Source organism: Elephas maximus, chromosome 1 (assembly GCF_024166365.1).
Source record: "Elephas maximus indicus isolate mEleMax1 chromosome 1, mEleMax1 primary haplotype, whole genome shotgun sequence".
In the NCBI taxonomy this organism is placed as follows: domain Eukaryota; kingdom Metazoa; phylum Chordata; class Mammalia; order Proboscidea; family Elephantidae; genus Elephas; species Elephas maximus.
Genome location: NC_064819.1, coordinates 42,596,262 through 42,621,223, shown reverse-complemented (window position 1 = coordinate 42,621,223; position 24,962 = coordinate 42,596,262). Strand labels below are relative to the sequence as shown.

The 24,962-nt window shown below is 43.2% G+C and overlaps 1 pseudogene; it reads left to right on the top strand.

Annotated features, from left to right (window-relative positions):
- The first annotated feature begins 603 nt into the window (after positions 1 to 603).
- Positions 604 to 13,029, top strand: LOC126058714 (telomeric repeat-binding factor 1-like; annotated as a pseudogene).
- Positions 13,030 to 24,962: the final 11,933 nt, after the last annotated feature.

Below are 24,962 nucleotides of genomic sequence, written 5' to 3'. Positions count from 1 at the left end.
ACTCTGAAGTAAGGAATATGGTTCCTGTTTATAGATGAATCAACTGAGGATCCTGTTAGGGATTGAATTGTATCCCCCCAAAATGTATATCAAATTTGCTAGACCATGATTCCCAGTATTGTATGGTTGTCCTCCATTTTGTGATCTGATGTAATTATCCTGTGTTATAAATCCTACCTTTATGATGTTAATGATGCAGGATTAGAGGAAGTTATGTTAATGAGGAAGGATGCAATCTACAGGGTTAAGTTGTATCTTGACTCAATCTTTTTTGAAACATAAAAGAAAGAAGCAAGCAGAGAGAAGAGAGATCAAGCAAAAAGAGCCGGGAGTGGAGACCATCCTTTGGACCCAGGGTCCCTGTGCTGTGAAACTCCTAGACCAGGGGAAGATTGTTAGCAAGAATCTTCCCCTAGAGCCAACAGAGAAAGCCTTCCCCTGGAGCTGGCTCCCTGAGTTTGGACTTCTAGCCTTTTAAACTGTGAGAGAATAAATTTCTCCTTGTTAAAGCCATCCGCTTGTGGTATTTCTGTCATAGCAGCACTAGATAACTAAGCCAGCTCTCAATAGGTCAATTCCCTCCCCAAGGCCACACACCAGGCCATGGAGCACAAAGAACAGCCCATCTTGCACATCACAACTTTAGCCAGGTGAGTCTCTCTGTTGCGCATTGTCTCCTAACAAAGCAGAAAACATAAGCCAGTGAGATATGCCTTCAACATAACCTGTGGAGAAGAATATGAGGGAAGGTGTACCCCGCTCAACCCAGAAAGGGCAAAAACCTGCCAGAAAGTGACTATATGTGAGTCACACATGGCTATTTGAGTTGTCACTTCTGTGTAGCATGATTTTTACAAAATGATTTTTTTTTTAACACAACCTTTCCAAAACAATGCTCTTTTTGTCTTTCAATTATTACTTGTTAAGAGCCTGGATGATGTTTTCTTCCATTGAGGTAACTATTTGGATTGACTTCTTTAATGGTTTCAGCATGTGAGTGCTATCCCAACCCTCAGAGACATGGGTTCTAAGCAGGCATGCTATTTTTCTTCCTGTCTTCTTCTTCCACTCCAGATTTGTCTCAGTTATCACTCTATATGGATCCTGAATTCTTCTTGGGCCAAGGTCAAAGCTGGTGTCTTCTTTGAGATTCTAGATACAACAGGGATAAAAGAGGTCATAGTCAGATGTGCCTGTGATATCTTTTGAAGGAGTCCCTGAGTGGTCGGCTACTAACCAAAAGGTTAGAGGTTTGAGTCCACTCAGAGGCACCTCAGAAGAAAGACCTGGTGACCTAATTCTGAAAATCAGCCTTTGAAAACCTTATGGAGCACAATTCTACTCTGACATATTTGGAGTTGCCATGAGTCAGAATGGACTCAATGGCAACTAGGTTGTATGTGTGTGTGTTTCATTATTATTATCTTTAGGTTCACTTGAAGTTGTCCATAGGTTCTGTCTTTATCCTGGAGGAGTTTTAAATGAACATGTGGTCACATATCAGAACTTCCAATAAAAGATGAGAGGAAGCCAAAGTAGGGGCACTTGGTGAACATTTCTTGAAGACCAGTGCCAAACACACATGCAAGGCACAGAAACATGGTGGTCACTCTTGGATGGAGCTGAAGCCAATGTTGGGAGAAGACTGTCTAACCTTTAACTAGTGTGCCTATCCACTCATTATCTAAATGTTTCCCTGCTCAACGGTCTGTCCTTAAAAATCTGGAATCTGATATTCTATGTTATTCCAAATTCGAGGAAAATTCTATATTAAAGCTACATTGCCTGTAGCCCATTCTTCTACTCTTTGGTATCAGATAGCATTTGTCCACTTTGATGAGTCTCAAGATGTGAAAATATGGAAAAGATTTGCCTTGGCTAATGCTTCTGACCTCTTGAATGAGTGGCTAGGGGGTAGGGTGATTGAGCACACCAAATGTGACAGTAGAAAACCCGCCGCTGCCCACTCAGAGACACTTTTCACGCTGGGGATTGTATGAAGAGTATTTCCTCACATTAGACATGACCAGGGGGGCAGGAATCAGGCCTACTAACCCGATGCATTTGCTCACTGGTCATTCAGTCTTACAAACTTTCCTCATCTGATTTGCTTCAAAGTTTGTCCAAAAGGCTTTGAGTAAAATCTTCCCTTCAGCATTTTCATCACGTCTCAGAGAGGGAGAGAAAGATGAAGGACATTCGTTTGCCTTGTCCCTGCCAGGAGGCTTTGACTGGTTTTTCCCCCTGGCAGAGGGATGGCCCCCTCTCCGGTATATGGGGAAGTCTACCCTCTCCCATTTCTCTCCAGTTAGCAAAACAGGGGTGGCGGCCAAGACAAATAGACCATGTTATGCAGTTAACAGCTAGCAGTCACTGTGGCGTGAAGCGGTCCCCTGAAATGAGACATCAAGGATGCTGCTCAGAATAGCTGGAATGTCCAACATTCTTTCACATGAAAGATCGCAGCACTGGAGCCACATGGGAGACCTCAGCCAGGAGGACACTCAAGTCCAGGACACGCCATGGACTAAGGAGGGATGACCCCTGATGCCTCAACCTCAGGCACTCCACACTGGGCAGTCAGGAGACGGGGCCCCTTCTACCCTCCCCCCAGGCCAGGTCTCTCTACCACCTCCCCCTTCCCATCAAAAAGCAATGTGGCTATTAATAGGTCGTATCAAAGGAGCCCTTGTAGTTTATAATCGTTTTCATCTGGCTTAGGGAAAAGCAACCGTAAAATGTCTGCATGGTGATTACATGGGTCAGTGAGGCAGGTTTATGTTGTGGATACTCAGCGTCTAGAAATGGACAGATGAAGCAGGGGGTGGTTTACGGGTTTAAATGCATGTGTTGACATGGAGGATCAGAGTTAGAGTCATGCTGTGCTTGGACCATCACTGAAGGCTGAAAACTAATCATTACAAGCCAGATGACAACTGGAATGCTATAATAAGTCAGAGCAATATTTATTTGAATTTTAAGTTTTTGGATGAATCTGGTTTTCAGAAAGTGAGGGCTCACAAGGAAGTCAGACTGTGCCATTATCACATCCGAACCATTGTCCATTTGCTAGACAACCCTGTAACCCTATATGGAAAGTATAACCAGATAGTAGGATCAACCTCAGGATCTGAAATCTCCTTACTGAAGGCCTCAGCACCATAACTTCATTGCAGTTACTCTACACCCTAAATATTATTAATGGGCCAAAAGAATGCAATACTTTTAAAGTCTGGTCTATCACTAAGTCTGTGGTCTATTGTAACAGGGAATTTGATGGAGTGGCAATCTATGTTAGATTACTTTTCTTCTTAATCATTTTACCAAATATTTGGTGATAAAGTAGCAAAAATGGGGCTGGACATTTTTGTGAAGCCCACTGTCAGCCTAAAGACCTCAAGGAAGTTTCTGTAAACACATGTTCGTTTTGCACTAAAGCCGTCTCAGATGCCAATATTTCTGCTCTCAAGCAAGTCAGACCTTGGAATTAATTACGTTGACTCGTGACATTTTTCGTGGTTCTCGCTTCTTCCGGATTAGTGAGAAGTTGGACATACATGACTAATTTGCCATTATTTCTGTAAATTATAGCTCCACACTTCCTATATAATCTTCAATTCATTCCGTTTCCCTTGTCTATCTTGCTTTTCTTTCCTTTCCAGAACTCTAAGCAAGCATTTTTCGGTGAAATTTTTCTTCTCAGGAAGATCTGTTGTTTCCCAACTACGCCAGAAATAAGAAGGCTTGTCTGATTTGTGGCCGCCCCCTAAGGGTAGTTGTCCAACGCCACCTCCTACATTAGCCCACCAGCTAGTCACTGAGTGGGTGCACCAGCCCTGATGTCTGTGCAGTTGTGTCCATGGTATGGGCGTTCACTGAGCTATTGATTTATGTGGGCACTTTTCTGAATACACACTATTTTCCAATCACATAATTTTTTAAAAAATGTGTGTAAGCCATTACTGTAAAGCACCCTCCATGTCTCTTCTACTTTATTATCATCTAAGATAAAGGCAAATAAAAGAAAGGTCCCTTGTGACTTTGGGGCTTTGGTACAGGTCATGTCATATTTGAGAGAAAGCGGCATATAGATTTTAAGGACGAGGCCGGGGCTGAAGTCCTGCCGCGGATTACGGAACTTGCTGTGGCCATTTCCTCTTCTCAGGGTCAGGTTCTCAACACCTTTTACCTTGCAAATTTGAGATTTTGTTACATTTGTGTTTAAAACAAGCTTCTAAAACAGAGATTACAAAAAAGAAAGAAAGAAAATCTTACTGTTATGTTTCCCCCACCGCCCTCCCACACACACCCCCCCAGGGTAATCGTGTGCAAGGAATTTATTTGGTTTTTTAACTTGCCTAAGCATCCATTTTTAATCACGAGAATAATCAAAACATTTCTAAGATGATACTTAAAGCTAATGAATTACTCTTTAGAAAAACACAAACACGTTTTGTTCTGCAATCAGGGCTGTGGGCTTCTGAAGCAGGAAGGCAGAGGCGTGGCCCATGACCACAATGTCTCAGCTCCTGTCTGTGGTTCAACAGCAGCAACGCAGGGTCCCTCCAGACCTCATCCTCCTCCATACCTCCGTGGGCCTTGGCCAACCGAACACATGGACCCCCTCAATGGGCTCCCACATGCTCTGACTTCCAGTGGGGTTGGCAATGGAGAGTGAGTGTTTATTCCACCAGCTCCTTTCTGAAGTAGTTGCCTCTGATTGGCTATGTCACCTGAATGAAAGTTACGGTTCCTTTCAAGGTGGCCCTCTCTCAGGACTCTCTTTTGCCAGGTTTTTATGACACTAGCTTTCCTTGCCCCTTCAGATTTAGGAGTGGTGATAGCCCTGGCTGTGGCGATCCTTTGTCATTTCCTTATATTCTAGCCATCAACTTTGTAAATAGTCTCCCTGTTAAATCTTCCTCTATTATAATTGAGTGTCCCATCTAATATTTTGTCTGGAGACCTGGAGCTGATATGAGGCCTAAAGGGAAACTATGGTCAAGCAGAGACTGGAGACGTACACCATGCCCTGGATTGTCCTGAGGCTCAGCATGATGTTTATGGCCACAGGGAAGGATAAACATATGTGCCCTACAATGTGATCATTCAAGCAAAAACACCAAAACAAAACCCACTGCCATGGAGTCAATTCCGACTCATAGTGACCCTGTAAAGACAGAGTAGATCTGCCCCATAGGGTTTCCAAGGCTGTAAATCTTTAAGGAAGCAGGCTGCTACATCTTTCTCCCAAGGAGGAGCTGGTGGGTTTAAACCACCTGCCCTTCAGTTACCAGCCAAGTGCTTTAACCACTGCCCCACCAGAACTCCTTAATGTGGTCATTAACCAAAAAACTTGTTGCAGTTGAGCTGAGTCGACTCTGACTCATAGTGACCCTATAGTACAGAGTAGAACTGCCCCATAGGGCTTCCAAGGAGCAGCTAGTGGATTCAAACTGCCAACCTTTTGGTTAGCAGCTGAGCTCTTAACAGCTGCGCAACAAGGCTCCAATGTGGTCATTAGGATTCCATAAATCTGAGGGGCTCTTCTGGGACATTCTTATCAAAGTCTTTGGCAATCTTTCGAGTTGTTCTTCATTGGTCTACACTCTACTGAGCAACAGCGCCTCCTGAGTAGAGAACTGGCAGGAGGGTGGGCACATAAGCAGTCCTGAATAAGTGTTCCTGAATACGCACAAACCATAAGTGAACAGCTTGACACTTTTTCTGAAGGGAACCCAGCTATGGAACAGAACTTTACTAGCACCCTATAAGCCCCCTCGTGCTCCAGTCGCCCCAGCTCAAAGGGCAGCCAACACACTCACTCCTAGTGCCACAGTTCAGTTTGGTCTGTTTTGGAACTTTATGGAATCATACAGTATGCATTTTTTTGTGTCTAGCTTCTTTCGCTTTACATTATGTTTGTGAGAATCATCTCTGTTTGTGCATATATTCATTTCTAACTCCTGTATAGCATTCTGTTTCATGACTACATCACAATGTATCGATCTAGTCTGCCTCTCACCCACAGGTTATCTTTAAAGCCTTACTAAGCGGGAAGCGGGGGACCACCTGGAACCAGCCTCGAAAGCCCCAAGTTGGGAATGTCTTCAGTAACTTCCTTCATTGTTGGAGAATTTGACCGTTTCTTCAGTTGAACACTAATGGAAGTTGTTGGTGTGGGTGTAGAGACTGTGTTGTATGGGACACACTTCTATCCACGCCCGTGAAAACACTCAATGAGGTGTTTGTGCCAGGAGAGAAGCCCTGCCAGAGGACCCACTGGACTCACTAGGGGAAAATCATGACCACTGTCATTGTCCATACTACGTGATATTCTTTTTTTCTCTTCATGCTGAATTCATAAAGTCAAATTCATAGAGATGAAGTGATGTTTTCACACAGCTCCACTCTCGCAAGCAGATGCTCCCATCTGAATGGCAGTGTATAGAGGTGTATGTGCTGCCTTTATTTATACATGATGCTCTGGGCACTCATGACTACTAGTGTGCACGTCCAGGTATGGGCATTGATTTAGAGTGCTAGTGTGCATGTCCAGGTATGGGCATTGATTTAGAGCACTGGTGAGCAGGTCCAGGTATAGGCACTGATTTAGAGTGCTAGTGAGCAGGTCCAGGTATGGGCACTGATTTAGAGCTCTAGTAAACAGGTCCAGACAAGGGCGTTGATTTAGCGAGCCTTTGTGTGGCAGAAAAGCATCTAGAGGTATAACCAATGAATGCAAATGACTCTTTGTTTTTGTAGGATCTAAACCTACAGGCTAGAAAGCATAAACTTCTTAAGATATGTCTAAGTAAAGTAGATGTTACATCAAGGTGGAGACAAGGAAGAACTAATTGGCATCCACCTAAAGTAACTGAGCTATTCAAGTGGTAGAGATATATCGTATATATATGGTGATTTTTGTTACTGGATAACCAAAAACCAAACCAAACCCAGTGCTGTCGAGTCGATTCTGACTCATAGTGACCCTGTAGGACAGAGTAGAACTGCCCCGTAGAGTTTCCAAGGAGCTCCTGGCAGATTCGAACTGCCAACCCTTTGGTTAGCAGCCGTAGCACTTAACCACTGTGCCACTAGGGTTTCCATGTTACCAGATACTGGACTATAAAATAAATTCAGATATAAAAATTTTATAAAGACTACTTCCATGCTAAATAAATGATAATAAATTATTTTGAATGAGGGAATCTTGCAATGGTTTATATTCTAGCAAATAAAATAAAAGTTGGTAGAATAGAAGGTATAGTGATAACTACCACAGAGTCATTTATTTTAAAATATTGCCATCCTAAAGCAAAATGTTTTTAAATTATGGATGACTTTAAACACATTCTCCACATAGATAGATGGAAAATTTTGGCAAGCCATGCTATCTTTATAGAATCTCTGTCTCCTAGTAGGCAAGGGAGAGAGAAATGTTTGAGTGACAGTTTCTTAACCAGTTTAGCCATCCTTGTTTCCTTTCTGTAGCCAGACTCTCCCTTCTGCACTTTCTATCCTGGAGTAGACAACAATATGCATCTCATTAGAGTCAAAAGGATTTGCCTCAAAAGCCAGTGAGAAAAAAAAAAAAAAAAGAATCACTTCCTTGTGTCTCTAATCCAAACCAAAAACCAAATCCATTGCCATTGAGTTGATTCTGACTCTTGGTGATCCCATGTGTTATAGAGTAGTTCAGCTCCATAGGGTTTTCTTGGCTGATCCCCAGGTCCTTCTTCCATGAAAGCACTGAGTGGATTCCAGCTGCCAACCTTTCAGTTAGTAGCCAATTGCAAACCTTGTGCACCACCCAGGGACATTTGGATCTACAGAAGTGGAGTTTTATTCTGGAGAGACAATAAAAGTTTAACTGCCAAAATGCACCCCCCCCCCCCACTTCCCTCCTCCCTAGGGCTTCTTGTATAGGGGCAAACTGAAGTGAGTCAGGCCTCCAGGCCTCATCTTGGGGGCCCACTGCATAAAGACTACTTCCTGTAGGATGGTTAGCATGGGTGTTCAGCAAAGCAGCACCAGAGCAGGAGCCGGGTCTGGGCCCAGGGGCTGGTGCTGGCCTTTAAAGCCTGATGCATTAAGGGCTGCATTTACTTTATCATGTGTGTAATAGTTGTGGAAATGTAATGGGTTTTCCTGGGAGGAGACTGGGAGCAAATCCGATTTGACATAGAAATAAATTGATATGAGTCTTGTGGTTGGTCAGAAAGGTGTAAACAGCTCTGTGTGTTCCCACTTGAAGTTAATAATCACCAAAGATCACCATAATTTATCTCACGCACACAGAGACCACACTCGCACACATACCACACACACCACAAAACTTACATACACGCATACCACATACACCACACATATATAGACACACACCATGCACACAGTTAACACACACCACGATGCACATCACACACATACACACAGCACATACACCACAAAATGCACAGGTACACACACCACACATACATGCACACACACCACATACACACCACACTTACACATACACCAAACATACCACATCACACACAATACACATACACACACACCACACACATGCACACGTACTCACACCACATTCACACACACCACTCACACATGCCCAGGCACATACATGGCCCACTTCCTCTCTGCTGTGCTGGTGGGGCCCTGTGTGTGCAGCTCACTCCCCCCACAGCACTGTTGCTGCCAATGCCCTGGTTGTGTGGAGGAGGGGAGGGCTAGGGAAAGCTGAAACCAAGTGCTCACTGAGTGTTTCGCTGAAGGCAGGCACGATGAGGGGGAGACTCCTGCCAGCCTCCCACACACAGCTATGCCATTGCAACTGAGAGCTCTGACCCACAGTGCTGCTTCCATTTCTGCCCTGGGACTTTCCCGGCAATGTCAGCCAACTGAACGGAGTACTGCAGGCTGAGCGTGTGTGAGAAAGAATGTGTGTGAGTGTGTGTACAAGTGTGTGTGAATGTGTGGGTGAGCATGTGTATGAATGTGAATGTGTGTGAGAATGTGTGAATGTGTGAATGAATGTGTGATGTGAATGAGTTTGAGAGTTTGTGTATGTGTGTGCACGTGCATATGTGTATGAAAGTGAGTATGTGAATGTGTAAGTGTGTGAGTGTGAGAGAATGTGTGAGTGTGGGTGAATGTGTGTGTGTGAGAGAGAATGTGAGTGTGGGCATGAATGTGCATGTGGGAATGTATGAGTGTGTTTGTGCACATATGTGTGAGTGTTACATAGACAGAAGCTCACAAGAGATGGGTTCAAGACCACTGTTTCCTTTTCCCTTCTGCACCAAGCAAGCCAGGATTTGAATTCAGGTCTCCAGGGGGAAGAGCTTGCCAAGCCATCTACGGTAACAATAAGTGCCACATTCGCAGCAGGCAGGGGTTCCGAGAACTGAAAAGAAAGCTGGGAGAAGAGAACATTCCCTACTGTTCAAACCAGCATGGTCCAAACCTCTGAAAAAGTTCCCTCAAGGGATACTTGTTTATCCATTTGTTTGCATCCTTCAGTTTCCTATCCAAAGCCAGAAAAGAGGGCAAAAGACACTAAAGCACATGGTACATTCTTGCCATATTTCTCACTCATTCAGAACTAGGAAGCATCAGAAATCTTGTGGTAAAGCCACTTCTCAGGAGATTTCCAACCCGATTTCTCAACTAAAGTGGTCTGGACCTTTTGCTGAAGTTTTAGATAAGGTCCTAATTCCTGGTTGCTTGACTGCTCAGATTTCAAATTCTTCTCAGGTTCCCATCGATCATTCCAAGAGACAAGCAAAACATTTTACATAACAAAATGTGTTGGTTTGTACCATATCTTTGGTCTGAATGTATAAGACTTCTATGTCTTCGAGGAAAAACACAGATCCCTAAAGCCTGCCTGCACACTATAGCCCAGATCCCAACACTGAGCTGCTAACCGCGTGTGCTATAAACAGAGTGCATGTGGAGGCCACAGAAATGAGGACAATTAGGGCAAATCAGATCCAGTGATCAAATATAGCTAATTTGTATCCATAATATTTGGGAGTTCTACAGTCGGCTTCAATTGGAAAGATATCTTCCAGACCACACTATTTTTTTTTTCCACAGGGACTGCCTTTTGCTTTTAATTATTGAACTGTAAGAATTCTTGCTATAATTTGGGTTTAGCTGGTAATTCTTGAAGAAGAAAAAAAATCCAACCCATAAATCCTTCTATATTCCATCACTCCCAACAATAGGTTTCTGTGACCCAATTCACCATCAATTAGCCATACTTTTCAGAGAGGGGGAAGAGTTGAAGAATCTAATCTTACAGCAAGCATGGCCTCAAACAGTAGTGGAGTGAATGGAAACTCCTTGGCAAAGAAAAAAACTAAAAAAAAAATTTTTTTTTTTTTTTTTAGCCTTGGCTAAATAAAATGTAGAAGAAATGTCTCGAAAATAGAATGTGCAGTGAGTAAAAAGCAAGCACTAAATAACGACCTATTATAAAGGATGTTGAGGATACCTCATGGTAAAGCATGGTCAGGAGTTTGAGAGCATCGTTCATTTGTAAGAAATGTATTATTATAACAGATCTCGTCATGGGAGATGGGGCACGCTCTTGATTTCACTTGGGTGTACAGGTCATTGCTTCTCCAACCTGGGCCTGCAGCAGCACAGGCCTCTCTCCCTGTACTCAGCCTCAGGATGAGGGGCTGTCTCAGCCTTCGCTCTCCCGCTCCACTCTCGATCTTTCATGCGCTCACACACAATGAATGCTACCTGTGAGCCAGTGACAGGCATTTTCAGCCACAGTCATTTCTTAAAAGAAGCAGGTTCATTTTCTAACCAACCGGTCACGAAAAAAGAGTAAGGAGGAATGATAGCATTCCAACATTTTTTAATGAAATATTTTCTATCAGATTTGGCAATTTAAAAAAGACACGTGTGTATAAACATATGCATATACACTTATACCAATTCTGACTCATCATGACCCCATGTGTGTCAGAGTGGAACTGTGCTCACGGGGTTTTCAATGGTCAATTTTTTTTTGGAAATAGGTTGGCAGGGTTTTCTTCCCAGGTGCCTGTGAGCGGGCTTAAACCTCCAACATTTTAGCTAGCAACCGAGCATATTAACCATGTGCACTACCCAGGGACTCCAAATACACATTAAAAAAAAAAAAATCCAGAGTTTGCAAGAGTGTATTGTAGGAAAATGGGCACTCTTATAGATTATTGAGGGAATGTTAATAACAACAACTTTTTTGGAAGCCTATTTGGCCAAAGTATTTAAAGCCTTAAAAATATACATACCCTTTGATCTAGAAATTATACTTTGAAGACTATATATATATATATATATATATATATATATATATATATATATATATATATATACTACGGGGGGGAACTAAAGCTTTAGTAAAATGATTTTCCTATAAGCATTGTTTGTAGCTGCAAAAACAAGAGGAGGAAAAAAAACAACTAAACGTCCACTAATAGAAGGCTGGTAAAATAGAATATAGCAGTACACAACACCATCCTGCCATTAGAATGATGGTGTAGATTAATACATATTAACAGAAAAAGACCCCAACATAATTTTAAATTTAAAAAATTACAGCTAGTAGGCCACATGAAAATCACCAAAGAATCAAGGAACAGAAGCTAAAAAGAGACAAAGATCTTCCCGCAAAGCAGAGCCCGAAACCGGAAGTGTAGCCTCTTAAACCCCTCCACTCTTTCTGGTGGGAACTCTCAACGTCCAGAGGAGGTGTCTTGGCCAATCAGAAAGCCAGACTTGACTAGCTTGCACGCCGTGGAGTTGTGATTGGCCGTTTCCCGCCAGAAGAGACCCCCGCGTTGCCTCGCACGCTTGGCATGAACCAATCGTCGCTCAGAGCCTGAAGGGGCAAAACGCGCGGTCAGGAACTGCTGCAGTGTCAGGTGCAGATCGGGCACCCGAGGACCGGGAAGCTCGCCTGGTGGTCGGTCCTTCTGCCACAGCCACTTGGACTTCCACCAGACCCAAGACAACATGGAGGCTAATATTCATGGACTGTCCAGTCTAACGGCTTACCATTTGAGAACTGTATACATAGGTCAGTTTTCACAAGAATTGGAGCTGGAAAAACAAACCCTAGATGCACAGTTTGAAAGTGGTGAAAGAATTACACCCCGGGAATCGGCCCTGGTGATTTCAGAGTCAATTGAAAAGGAACATGACAAACTTCATGAAGAAATACAGAATTTAATTAAAATTCAGGATATAGATGTTTGTATGGAAAATGGCAATTTTAAGGAAGCAGAAGTCTTTGAAAGAATATTTGATAACCCAAATTCTTATACGCCTTTAAAAAGAAAATTGATTACAATAATCTCTCAGAAAGATACATTCCGTACCATTTTTCAACACTTCAGCTACAACCACATGATGGAGAAAATTAAGAATTATGTGAATTCTGTATGAAATGAAAAATCATCAACTTTTCTAATGAAGGCAGCAGCAAAAGTTGTGGAAAGTAAAAAAGCAAGGACATTAACTTTGCGAGATAAACCTAATTAATAGTAATGAGAGTGAAATGGAAACTCCAGCTAATTTGGATATAGGAAAAAGTGTTAGTGACCCTCTGTGGTGACTGAATCCTCAGGGGGTACAGTGTCCTTATTGAGGTCTCACAAGAATCTCTTCTTGTCTAAGTTTAACCATGGAAGCCAACTACAAGATCCTGAAGAGAAAGAGGAAGGAACAGAAACTCTTCAAAGTAGAAGAAAGAAAGAAGACAGTAGAAGATCTGGTAAAAGCAAGACAAGACATGCTTTAAACAATCAGCCAGTAACTTCTGAAAAACATCCATCTAGGAAAAAACAGGCATGGCTTTGGGAAGAAGACAGGAATCTGAGATGTGGTGTGAGGAAACAGGGAGAGGGAAACTGAACTAAGATGCTATTATATTATAAATTCAACAACCAAACAAGCGGCAAGTTAAAAGATAGATGGAAAGCTATGGAGTAACGAAAACTGATTTGCGCAGACAGTGAAGACTGAATAAGTTTGTAAAAGCTTGATAAAAGGACAGATAAATACTTTGATCATTGCATTTGTCGTGGCTTTACTGGTCACTTGTGTCTTAAAATTTTTATCTCTTGTATTATAGTATTTTTCTGTGAAGCAGTCATTTAATTCATTTAAGGGTTGTGCTATAACAGTAAAATTATATGCCATCATTATATTCTTAAGAATCTTTTTACTTTGATGTAATGTAAAATTGTTGAACCCTGCGGCATTCAATGTCCACTCCCAAATCCTGTTCGCATAAAAAAAAGAATGAAAACCTGACAAGAAAAAGAAAAAAAAAAAGTTATAGAGTAGCATATGTGAACTGATGTGATTAAAAAAATAACTATGCCTATATACAAGGATCTCAAAGATATGAAGAATTTATCACTCCATATTCTGACAAGCAGAAAAACGGATAGTAACCAATGTCTGCTTTGAATATCCTAAAGCACCAATTACCCAGTGACAGCACAAGTATGCTATGGAAAACAATATCAGTGTTGAGCTATAAGCTGAAGTGTGATTGAAGCACTGAGGATAAACAAACAAACAAACAAAAGATCTAGAAGGATATACCCCAAGGCGTTATCTTCAGTTTATCTTGGGGATGAAGTCATGGGTGTTTTTAAACTCTCCTTGTTTTATTTATTTGTACATCTAATTTTTCCACAGTGTTTTCTTTTGTATTAAGAAGACAATTTTAGAAACATTTTTAAAACAGACATTCCAAGGTGTGAACAGAGGGTCAATTCAATAATCGTTTTGACATACCTCATCCCAAAGAACAAATTGTTTGATTTCTGGAAATACAGAGATCCTTCAGGTCAAACCAAAAAATCCAAACCTGCTGCCGTTGAGTCGATTCTGACTCATAGTGACCCTGGAGGACAGAGTAAAACTGACCCATAGGGTTTCTACGGCTGTAATCTTTATAAAAGCAGACTGCCACATCTTTCTCCCTTGGGGTGGCTGGTGAGTTTGAACTGCCGACGAATTGGTTAGCAGCCGAGTGTTTAACCACTGTGCCACCAGGGTTTCTTCCTTCAAGTCATTTGGGTATAATTCAGACCACTAGAACTGATGACCTGAATACAGTGCTCAACCATTGGCCAGGAGCAGCCTGTGGGAAGCGTGGCTCAGAGGAAAGTAGGACGTGCAACCGTGGATCTTAGAGCCGACAGCTAGGCCCAGTCCTTACACCCCTGTAGTTGGAGGTCTGTGAGGCCACCCCACCTACAATGGGAGAAACTCACCATTCTCCAAGTATTTCACAAGGTAACCTGGTCCTCTTTTCTCACTAGATAATCCATAGGTACCACAAGATCTAGAAGTCCTGGTAGCACAGTGGTTAAGATCTCAGCTGCTCACCAAAAGAAAGATGTGGCAGTCTGCTTCCATAAAGATTACAGCCTTGGAAACCCTACGGTGCAGTTCTACTCTGTCCTGTAGGGCCGCTATGAGTCAGAATCGACTCGATGGCAACAGGTTTGGTTTGACTACAAGATGTTAGATTACTTTACCATGACACTTCATATTTTTCAATATATGCTTTAATTTTCCAAAGAGCAGTAGGTGCCAGGAAAAGTGCTGGCTGGTCCGAGGTGGATGCGATGCTGTGGCTGCCCAGTTGCAGGGCTAGCCAACATCAGGATTCAATCAGCACAGATGAGGCCATAGAAGAACACAAGGCCATCCAAAGAGAATAAGGCTGAATGAAGGAGAGAGAGAAAGAAAACCCAAGGGTTGTCACAGTGTGGGGCAAAATTAGAGTAGAGATGTTCACGGAAGTCAAAGGAAAAGAGTTGAGGAAAAGTGGTCAATTTTGCAGACAGATTAAGAAAACGTGAGAACCTTGAGCTGCAGGCATGGGCAATACTGTGTTTCCATGATACAGAGGAGCCTCGGAGGTCGTGAGTCTTTGCTTAAGTGTAAACAGAACTCAGTTCTTGTGCTCATTTTGAGTTTGCCACCCAAGCATCTTTACCCCATTCATTCATTCAAGGCCATTGTTTTGCACAGCAACTCTGTGATCTTAAGCAGTCTCCTCACATCTCTTTTCCTTGGATTCCTCACTAGGTAAGAGGGGCACTAATGTCCCATCCAGCTAAATAGTCTTTGATCCCATTCGGAGAGATCAGATGCTGTCATTCAAGGTGGGCCTTTCCATGAGCATCTAGATCCTGTCTCAGTCTCCACCTGCCACACACCGAGGTTAGGGAGGAGTTCCAAGAGTTATACAATACGAGCTAAAGAAAAGACTTTACTAGAAAACCTTTTTTGGCTAAGGATCAACAAGAGGAGAGAAGCATGGGTCCCCTGAACTTCCTGACAGCCCACAGAGGGACTTGCCAGAACCAGGCCCAGGGGACCTGTAGCATGGGTCTGCATTTCAGTGGGAACCCTCCACAATGCAGCCTCCTGTCGCACAGGGAAATCACAGCAAAGCAGTACTGCCAGTGGGGGAAGAACCAGGCTGCATGGTGGAGACGGTCTGGGTTTAGGGCTGTTTACAGGGTCAGATACCTGTTGCAGAGCTCTAGCTGCCCTGAACTGGAGACTTTGGGGGCCTGTGGGAAATTGCAGTCCCCCCTACAATGGGAGGACTCCCCAGGCCATGGGAAGCAAAGCTCCAGGCAGCCCCTCCTGCTGGGAGAATAGGGGAGCCCTAGTACCACAGTTTACTATCCAGGCAACCCAAAGTTACCTCCCATGAGCACACTCAGACAGGTCTGTTCATGGCACCACAGACATGTAGCCAGAGCAACTCTATTATACAAGAGACAGATGAAATTAAAAAAACAAGTGCAAGGCAAATGTAATGGCTGGTCAAAAACTGGAAAGAGAACTTTAGATAGTGAGATGATGAAGCAAGGCTCCATAAAAGAGACAGAATTTGGTAAGAGCCTAAGGGATAGGCAAGGTTTGGACAAGGAGGCCATGACAAAGGGACCCCAAACTCAGGTGTGAGTGTGAATCAGGTCACAGAGGACAGAGTGTGGAGTGGGACAGTGCAGCCTACAGAACACAGGATCCCATGCCACTGGAAGGCCTGCACAGGGATCAGAGTCAGCCCGAGTATCAGGAACCATTTACTTTTAAAATCTGGGAATGAAATTCAGAAATATCATTTCAATCAGGTAGATCATGATGCCAGCTATTTATACTCAGCAAGTGCTTGTTGGTGTTTGCTCTGCTTTTCTCACAGTTCTGTCTCTTGTTCCATTAGAATCCAACTTTTTTTTTTTTTTTTTAATTCTAGACCTCAAATTTTGCTGCTGTGTTAACATAAAAATCTCCACAGTGGAATTCTTTTTCCTCCCGAGTATTCTGTTCCTTTCAGCACAATTCAAATGTTGAAATTCCTCATGTTTCAAGCTACCTGGTTTGGACATGTCACAGAGTATAAAATAACTTCTGAACAAAACATCAGCATCTTGACAAGGAATGTCTAACAAATACTTTTGCACGGGGCAGAGAGAAGCTGGAAGGGCACCCTGCTCTTCTCCCTGCTCAGCCACTGCCTTGGTCATTTGAGCTGTGATGTAAGTATATCCAAATGACTCCAAAATGTTTTTCTCTTCTTTGTATTGTTTGTCTTGAGGTAGACTGGGGGTTAAAGATAAGCCAGGGTTGGAACCAGGGCCGGGACCAACTGTGACTAATCACCAATCACTCATGCAAGGAGTACTTTTACTCTTCCCATATGCTAGACCACATCCCTCACCCTCATTCTCTGTGTCCTGGGTCAGGTCCTGCTCTTCTCACCCCATCTACCTCCAAGAAAATGCCACCAGTAGATTGTAAACTAGAGTCACGACACCCCTCATGAGGCCATGGTGTACCATTGCCCACTCAGAGTACAATTTGGTAGGCATAGCTAGCGGATTGCAGGTTCATCTGCCTGACTCCCTAAAACCAAACCAAACCCTTTGCCGTCTAGTCAATTCCAACTCATAGTGACGCTATAGGACAGAGAACTGACCCATATGGTTTCCAAGAAGCACCTGGTGGATTTGAACTGCCAGCCTTTTGGTTAGCTGCAGTAGCACTTAACCACTAAGCTACCAGGATTTCCAAAGTGTAAAGCAGGGCCCGTCTGGGATATGAACCTGGGACCTCTTGCACCCAAAGCAAGAATCATACCACTAGACCAACGAGCCAGGTCCTGACTTCCTGGCTAAGGTATATGCTCTTCAACTCAGGTTAAGACGTGGGTTCTACTCCGACACCCACAACTAGCTCACACCGGAATTTGTGTAACTCAGTGATAACAAAAGAAAGCTAGCCAGAAATGTAGAGAGACCAAGGTCTATTGGTAGATGACAGTAGTGGGAGGGAGAAAAAGTGGGGAATCATTGCGTGAGGGGTGCTGGGCTTCTGTTGATGGTGATGGAAAAATCTGGGGATGGATAGTGGTGATGGCTGCACAACATGGTGAACATAATTAATGTCACTGAATTGTACAGGTAAGGGGTGTGGATGCTGCAATTTTTTTTGTTAGATGGGTACTCACCACAATAAGATAAAATAATTTTTTAAAAAAGGAAGCTGGCAAATATGAGACTTCTCATTCCTCCCCACTTCCAAATCTATGGCAGACATCAACAATCAATCATGTCACTGAGCTCCAACATGAACTCAGGATACTCCTCAACCAAGGGCTCCAGGCAGCCACTACCAATCAACTGGTGTTGGCTTTTGAATTTAAAAATAATTTGCCATCCTGGGACTAAGCTTTTCTTGGCATCTAACAGTAGATTCCTACATTAAGTGAACGCAACTGCAATATAACATTGAGAACAGCGGGATAGGTCAACTGACTCTGATGAAAAATCTGTCTTTTCTAGTTAACATTAAATGAAGGCTGACTTAATTTTTTAAAACAAGTACATACCTCCATTTGAAATAAAAATCTCTGTGAATTATAAAGCTTGATGCTCATTGACTAAGACAACAGAAGTTTTTTGGTTGTCTACTTTGAACCTGTTCCCACATGAGAACTAGCTTTTTAAAAGTTATTTTGCAGCTCAGGTAGCTGATGTTGTTGTTGTTAGGTGCTGCAGAGTCAGTTCAGACTCATAGCACCCTATGTACAACAGGACAAAACACTGCCCAGTCCTGCGCCATCCTCACAATCGTTGTTATGCTTGAGCCCATTGTTGCAGCCACTGTGTCAATCTATCTTATTCAGGATCTTCCTGTTTTTCACTGGCCCTCTACTTTACCAAGCATGATGTCCTTCTCCAGGAACTGCTCCCTCCTTATAACATGTCCAAAGTATGTGAGACACAGTCTCGCTATCCTAGCTTCTAAGGAGCATTCTGGTTGTACTTCTTCCAAGACAGACCTGTTCGTTCTTCTTGCAGGCCACAGCATATTCAATATTCTTTGCCAACACCGCCATTTAAAGACATCAGTTCTTTTTCGGTCTTCCTTATTCACCATCCAGCTACATTATCTAACCCCATTTTCTTTTTCCCAGTTGTAAATTTTACAAACAACTAATGGCCAATCTTTTTTCAGTGAAATAAATTAAGGATATCTAGAAGTCCGTGCTCATATAAGAATGGAGGATGAAATCTACCAGAAACTACCAAACCTAATGACAGGAACTTTGGGGGAAGGCTCTTAGAACCTCAGAACGGTTTGTGCCCTTGTGCTATAGACAGGCATGGCCCTCGTGACTTTCCACGTGTCTCCCTCTACATGCCTATGACTTCCTTGAAGACAGAGACCCTGCCATACTCATGTCTAAATCCCTAGAGGCTGGGACATCAATTGTGGAGAGACAGTTTTTGAGTGAATCTTCCTACTCTTCTGTTCTTCAAAGAGAAGATGTGAAAATGTATAAGATTTAGGAAGCAGCCTAGACCCTGACTACACAACACCCACCACTGTCAGGCTGGGAGAGAATCCCAAGAATCCTTTCTTTCTCAGAACACTGTGCCTGGAAAATGAAAAGGAATATTACTTCCAGGCTCAACCACAGTTTCTATTAGGCTGATCCAATTTGCAGCCTCTCCAACCGGGCTCAAAATCCAGAGGTGAGGAGAGGGCTTCTTTGAAGAATCAGTATCAGATGCTGGGAACTTCCCAATCTTTGGCCCTTGGGCAAAACACATAAACTTTAAATGACAAAGCCCCCAAGAAAGTTCATTAGAACATCTGGGCACCTTATCAGGGATTTATCAAGCTTTCCAGAGTTGATGCAAGCACTGTTTTAATGAAAATAGGCTGTCAATGAACAATTTATGCCAAGGACTTTTTTCCTCCTCTTCTCTTTCTCCTCCTCCCCCTACCCCTCTTCTTGCTCTTCTTTTTCTTCTTCTCCTTTTCAGCCCCTCCTCCTGCTCCTCATCCTTCTCCTTTTTCTTTTTCTCTCCCTCCCTTTCTGGCTTTTATCGTTACAAAGGCTAATTCTGAGATAGTGGGCAAGCCTCACATTTCTAGGCTGGCTATACACACTGTTATTATCAAGCATTTAAGTTGAGGTTAACCACTCTATGTCAAAATAAAATGAGTAGAGTGGGCATCCATCATCACAGCTTAAACTGGGGAATTATATGAGGTTGAATTACTCCCTACTTTTGCAACTGGGTCCTTGGCCAAGACAACATAACCTTTCAGACTTAATTTGTATAAGTAAGAAAGCTCGTCATATGTTTTACTGATTTTTAAACTGGTAATTTTAAACCAGTCACATATTTAATTAACTAATTGTCATTCCTCTGTACTTGTGCCTTGAGATGACTTAGCCTAAGGGATTGCGAATATAAAATTAAAATAATTTCCAACAGAGTACTGTCCATCTTTACAAATCAACAAGTTTTGTTTATAGCCTTGGGGAAGAAAAATGCTCTTTAAAAAATCAAAATGTTATTACCATAAGCTCCTCCTTTATTTCTCCACTCTGCCCTGATTGGGCTGGTATGTTTTGTTTTGTGATTCCTTCAATTCAGTTGCATATTAAGTCAGGGACAACAGGACTTCAGGACATGAAAATTCTCAAGGGCCTAAAAGTGGAAACTCAAGAGCCCCAGTGGTCTAGATAATGTGAAAGATACCAGAGCCTGGAACGAAAAATTAAAACCCAAGGACTTGAAATGCCAACTAGTTAATTAAATCAAATGAAAGTCTACCAAGGTTTCCAAATTTGGGAAAATGCATTGAGTCTAAAAGATAAGGCCAAGAGTGGAGTCCAAAAGACATCCAGATTGTACAAAGACCTTTAGGATGACAAAGGGCTATTCAATGAAGAAAAACAGTAAGGTTCAATCTAGTCTACTTTCACTTCTGTAACGTATTCAGAATTCAAGGGTACGGGTATGGGTCAACCGATGTACATATGTGTGTTTTGTTTAAAATGGTATGAGAAATATTATGAAGCATAGCTTTAATATTTTGAAAAAATATTTAAAATCATAGGGCATGGAATTTTTCATTTCTGATTTTTGACTTAAAAAAAGACTGGGCTTGCTCTTCAGCTACAACTATGGGACCAGACTGTATTTTCCTTATTTGAAAATTGAGCGCTTGATGTCCTGATGTGGCAACAAAACCTGCTGGCCACATTTACAGAGAAAGCTAAGAGACCCAAAGTTCTTAGCCTTGGCAGCCTTCGTCCTCCACCCCCCACAACTGGCAGAGGATCTACACTTTGGGTGGTTATTGACCAGAGTGTGCAATGGGATCCATGTTTACACAACTGTAGGTTTAGGTCTCAGTGTCCACATGTAACAGAACAGTAGTGGATCTTACATTTGAAGATACCTCGCCTTAGAAAACCAAATTGAGGGCTTTCTACTAGCTTCCTGTTTCTTCAGTATATCATTCTTGATGTTCACATATGGCGCCATATACATCTAGTCATTCACCTGGAGGTCTCTGCTACCTAGAGTCCTAGGAAAGAGATGACATTTCTAGTTAGTCAAATGAAGTATAGAGGCTAAGTCACAGGGCAGCATTTACTCCCCAATCCTCAGTTTTCCTAAAAGGAATGCAATTTCCACTATATTCCTCTTGAGGGAAAAATGTGGGAGGACTATTTCAGCTTCACTCCATCCCTCACTCACTTCTTCTCAAAGAATGGGAATGCTTTCATAATCGGTTCATTTGGAAGAAGAAAACACAAGAAGGCAAACCTCAGCCTCTCCTGGGTTCTCCATCTTCAGAGGAGACTGGGGGCATCCTGCTAGGTCTCTCCATCCAGGAGGAGGCCTGGAGTTGAGCCTGAGGCTCATGGGGAAGTTTGTCCATTTCAAGGGTTAGTTATTTAAAAATTCCTTGTGGCTGCTGGTCCAACAGAGCTGGTAGTTTTTCATCTCTATCTGTCTGACTCCTATGTCTTAACTTATAGTTACACCCAATCTCCAGTGAGAGATGAAGGGACAGGATCCTAAAAAACGTAACAGAGAATCATAATATATGTTCATGGAATGGTCTTTCAAAAGTAGAGGAGACTTCATGCTTAAGTACCTAAGAATGCCAGGTCATACTCTAGCCCAAGGAAGACATGGAGGCCAATGGAGTAAGCCTCTGACCCTCTTCATTGCTTGGTGCCTCTCAGGATTTCTTATTGTGTCGACATTTACATCCCTGTCTCCAACCCATCTACCTACCATATGCTGAGCTATCTGATTCACTGCTCTCATTTTTTTCTTCATTTTTAAACTTATTTTTGTTTCCACAAATAATGTATAAATATATTCTCATTACAAAAATTCCAAATGATACAAAGTGAACATTCCAACTACACTGTCCCACACCCCCCAAATCCAATATTTTCCTCTGAGAAGCAGCAATGAATAAAAGCGAGGCTCTGGGAAACCCTACAGGGTGACCAACACAGATGTCTAGGGAATGAAGAGAGAGAGGGATGAGGGATCTACAGATTCAAAGAAACATATCAACCAAATGCAATATGCAAATCAGGGTGATTCCAACAAACCAAAAGCAGAGTATTTAAGGATATTGACGAGACAATTCTACTGCCCTTCTGCCACTTTGTCGTACTGTGGTGGTTTTTGTGTTGCTGTGATGCTGGAGGCTATGACACTGATATTTTAAACACCAGTAGAGTTACCCATGGTGGACAGGTTTCAGTGGAGCTTTTCCAGACTAAAACAGACTAGGAAAAAAGGCCTGGTGATCTACTTTCATCAATTAGCCAGTGAAAGCCCAGCAGATCACAACAGGACATTGTCCAACTTATTTGCCTTGGACACATCATCAGGATGGATCAATTGCTGGAGGAGGACATCATGCTTGTTGAAACTGAGGGCCAGCAAGGGCAAGCATATCCTTGGTGAGATAGATTTGCACAATAGCCACAACAGTGGACTTGAACTTTCTGATGATCATGGGGATCACACAGAACCAGCAATGTTTCATTCTGTTGTACGTATGTCACCATGAGTCACAGTCTACTTAATGGCGGCTGTCTATCTGTCTACATATGTAAGGAGACAGTGAGAGATGTGAGTGGTGGCTCAGTGTGGGATGATAATAAGGAATTACTGTGAATCTTCTTGACCCGTGGTCATGGATTTGTATATTTACGAGGGTCCTTATCTTTTACAGATATGTTCTGAAACCTTTATGAATTAAATTAGATGATGCCTCAGGTTTGCATCTTCAGCACAGTACTGGGCAGGGGGAAGGGGTGGGAGTGAAAATGAAACAAGAAGGGCCATTGTTGAGGCTGGGTGATGGGTACATTCAGGTTTTCTATTGCATGTGCTCAGAATTTTCCATACCCAAGTTTAAAAAAAGAAAAAGAAAAAAGAAGCAGCAGCAGCAGAACAAAGCCTTGGCGGAGTTTCACTGGCACGGTCCTAAGGATCGGATCTGTCCTCGTCTCCCAGGCCCTGCTGAGTTGGTCTGGCTCACAGAGAGGGCTGTCAGCAGGTGTGGGCATAAACCGGACTGAGAAGGCACCCAGAGAGTTGAAGTGGCCTTGACCCTATTAATGAAACTTGACTCCTCTCTCCAGAATGCCAAATTCAGCCTCAGACTCAGCTGGGAAGCAGGAACAGCTTCCTTTGCAATGACCCCAGCTTTGAGGCTCTGTCATTTTGTTGCGGGATGAGGTTCCCACACCCTAAGTTAATTCAAAACATTCCTCACTCTCTTCCCCTTCGTGAAGAAGTCAGGAGATGAAGGTTTAAAGGCGGTGTGTCCCCGTGATTGCAGGGATGGTGTTTGTGCTCTGGAATGTGGGCGGCCGACACATGTGTGGCTGGAAGCCCAGGCAGCTAACAGGGCTTAGGACTTTGCCCAGGAGTGAAGAGATGATTGGAATATTTACTTTGAAAAGTAGCCTCGATGGATGGGAAATGATTAATTCACCATGGGGAACTTTATATGCCCTCAGGAAAGAAGGGGCTTCTCTGAGAAAATTCAATTGAACAGGCCTAACTCTGTGTCCAGGCACATTAAACCCTCTACGCACACCCTCGCTAAAGGCCTCCTCTGAGAAAAGAGCAGCAAGAAGGTTCTGTAGGGAACAAGGAACCAAATCCATTTACCTGCTTTTAAAAAGTTGAGGGTCCTCACCCAAACCCATGCTGATGTGCCCCAACAAGGTGGCTGCTGGAGGGAACAAAGCCACCAGTGCCCATGTTAAGTTCTCTGCCACCAGTCCCAAGTGTCAAAGCTACATGGGGCCCATCCCTCCCAGAGGAGCAGCAGGCACCATCTGCGTGAGCCCAAGCTGGCCTGTGCTGCAACCTGCCAAAAATGAAAGACCCTGAATACCGGTATCCTCTTATCTCCCTCCCTTCCAGTGTTTGGGTGTAAGGACTCTTCCAGATTCTACTCCACCCCTCTCCCAAGAATGTATTGTTGTTGTTAGTTGCTGTACATGGCGACCCCATGTACAACAAAATGAAATACTGCCCAGTCCTGTACCATCTTCACCATTGTCGGTATTCTGAGTCCATTGTTATGGCCATTTCGTATTTTATGTGCCTTCCAACCTAGGGGGCTCGTCTTCCAGCAGTATACCGGACAATATTCTGTTGTGATCCATAGGGTTTTCCCTGGCTAATTTTCAGAAATAGATCACTAGACCTTTCTTCCTAGTCTATCTTAGTCTGGATGCTCCACTGAAACCTGTCCACCATGGGTGACCCTGCCAGTATTAGAAATGTGGGTGGCATAGCTTCCAGCATCATAACAACACACAAGCCACCACAGTACAATGAACTGACAGGCAAGTGGTGGCCCAAGGCCATAGATTAGCATATATAAAACCCTGTGTGAGACCGTCTTGATGAACTTGGAAAACCAAGCCATCCACCTTTCCTTAAACAAGATTCGGCAGCTGGAGGGGTAGCAGACGGTGCTCCAACACAAGGCTGTGTTCCTCATGTAGTGCAGGCAAGACTTCCACCTTAGCCTGAGCCAAGCAGCATCATGCCAAGGGTAAAATTCAGCCCCTGCCTCTGCAGCCTTCTCTCCCACGTTCCCCTTCCAACCCATACTTCTGCCACCATGCCACTGGCCCTGCCTGGGTTTGCACCTCCAAGATGGCACAAGAGCTTCTCAGCCTGGAAACACCCTCTTCTGCTTCCCACCAATTGACTCCCACTTGGTCCCCAGGTCTCAGTGCACTGTGCCTCATCTTTGAACCCTTTCAAGGCCCTCCAAGTCTGAGTTAGTTGGCCTTCGCCTGTGCCCCACCTTGAACACAGAGTATGTTGTATTTATCTGTCTCCCTTGAACTCTGACCAATGTGAAGGCAAGGGCTTCATTTTTCATGTCTGTATTCCTATCACTGATCACAGTCATTGGCACCTAATCAGCTCTCGATGTTTGTTGAATGAATGCCACCGGCATTGGACAACCCATGTGACAACACTCATTATATTGGGGGGTATGGAGTGGCTCCATTCCGGTAGAATATGATATAAGTGGGGCAC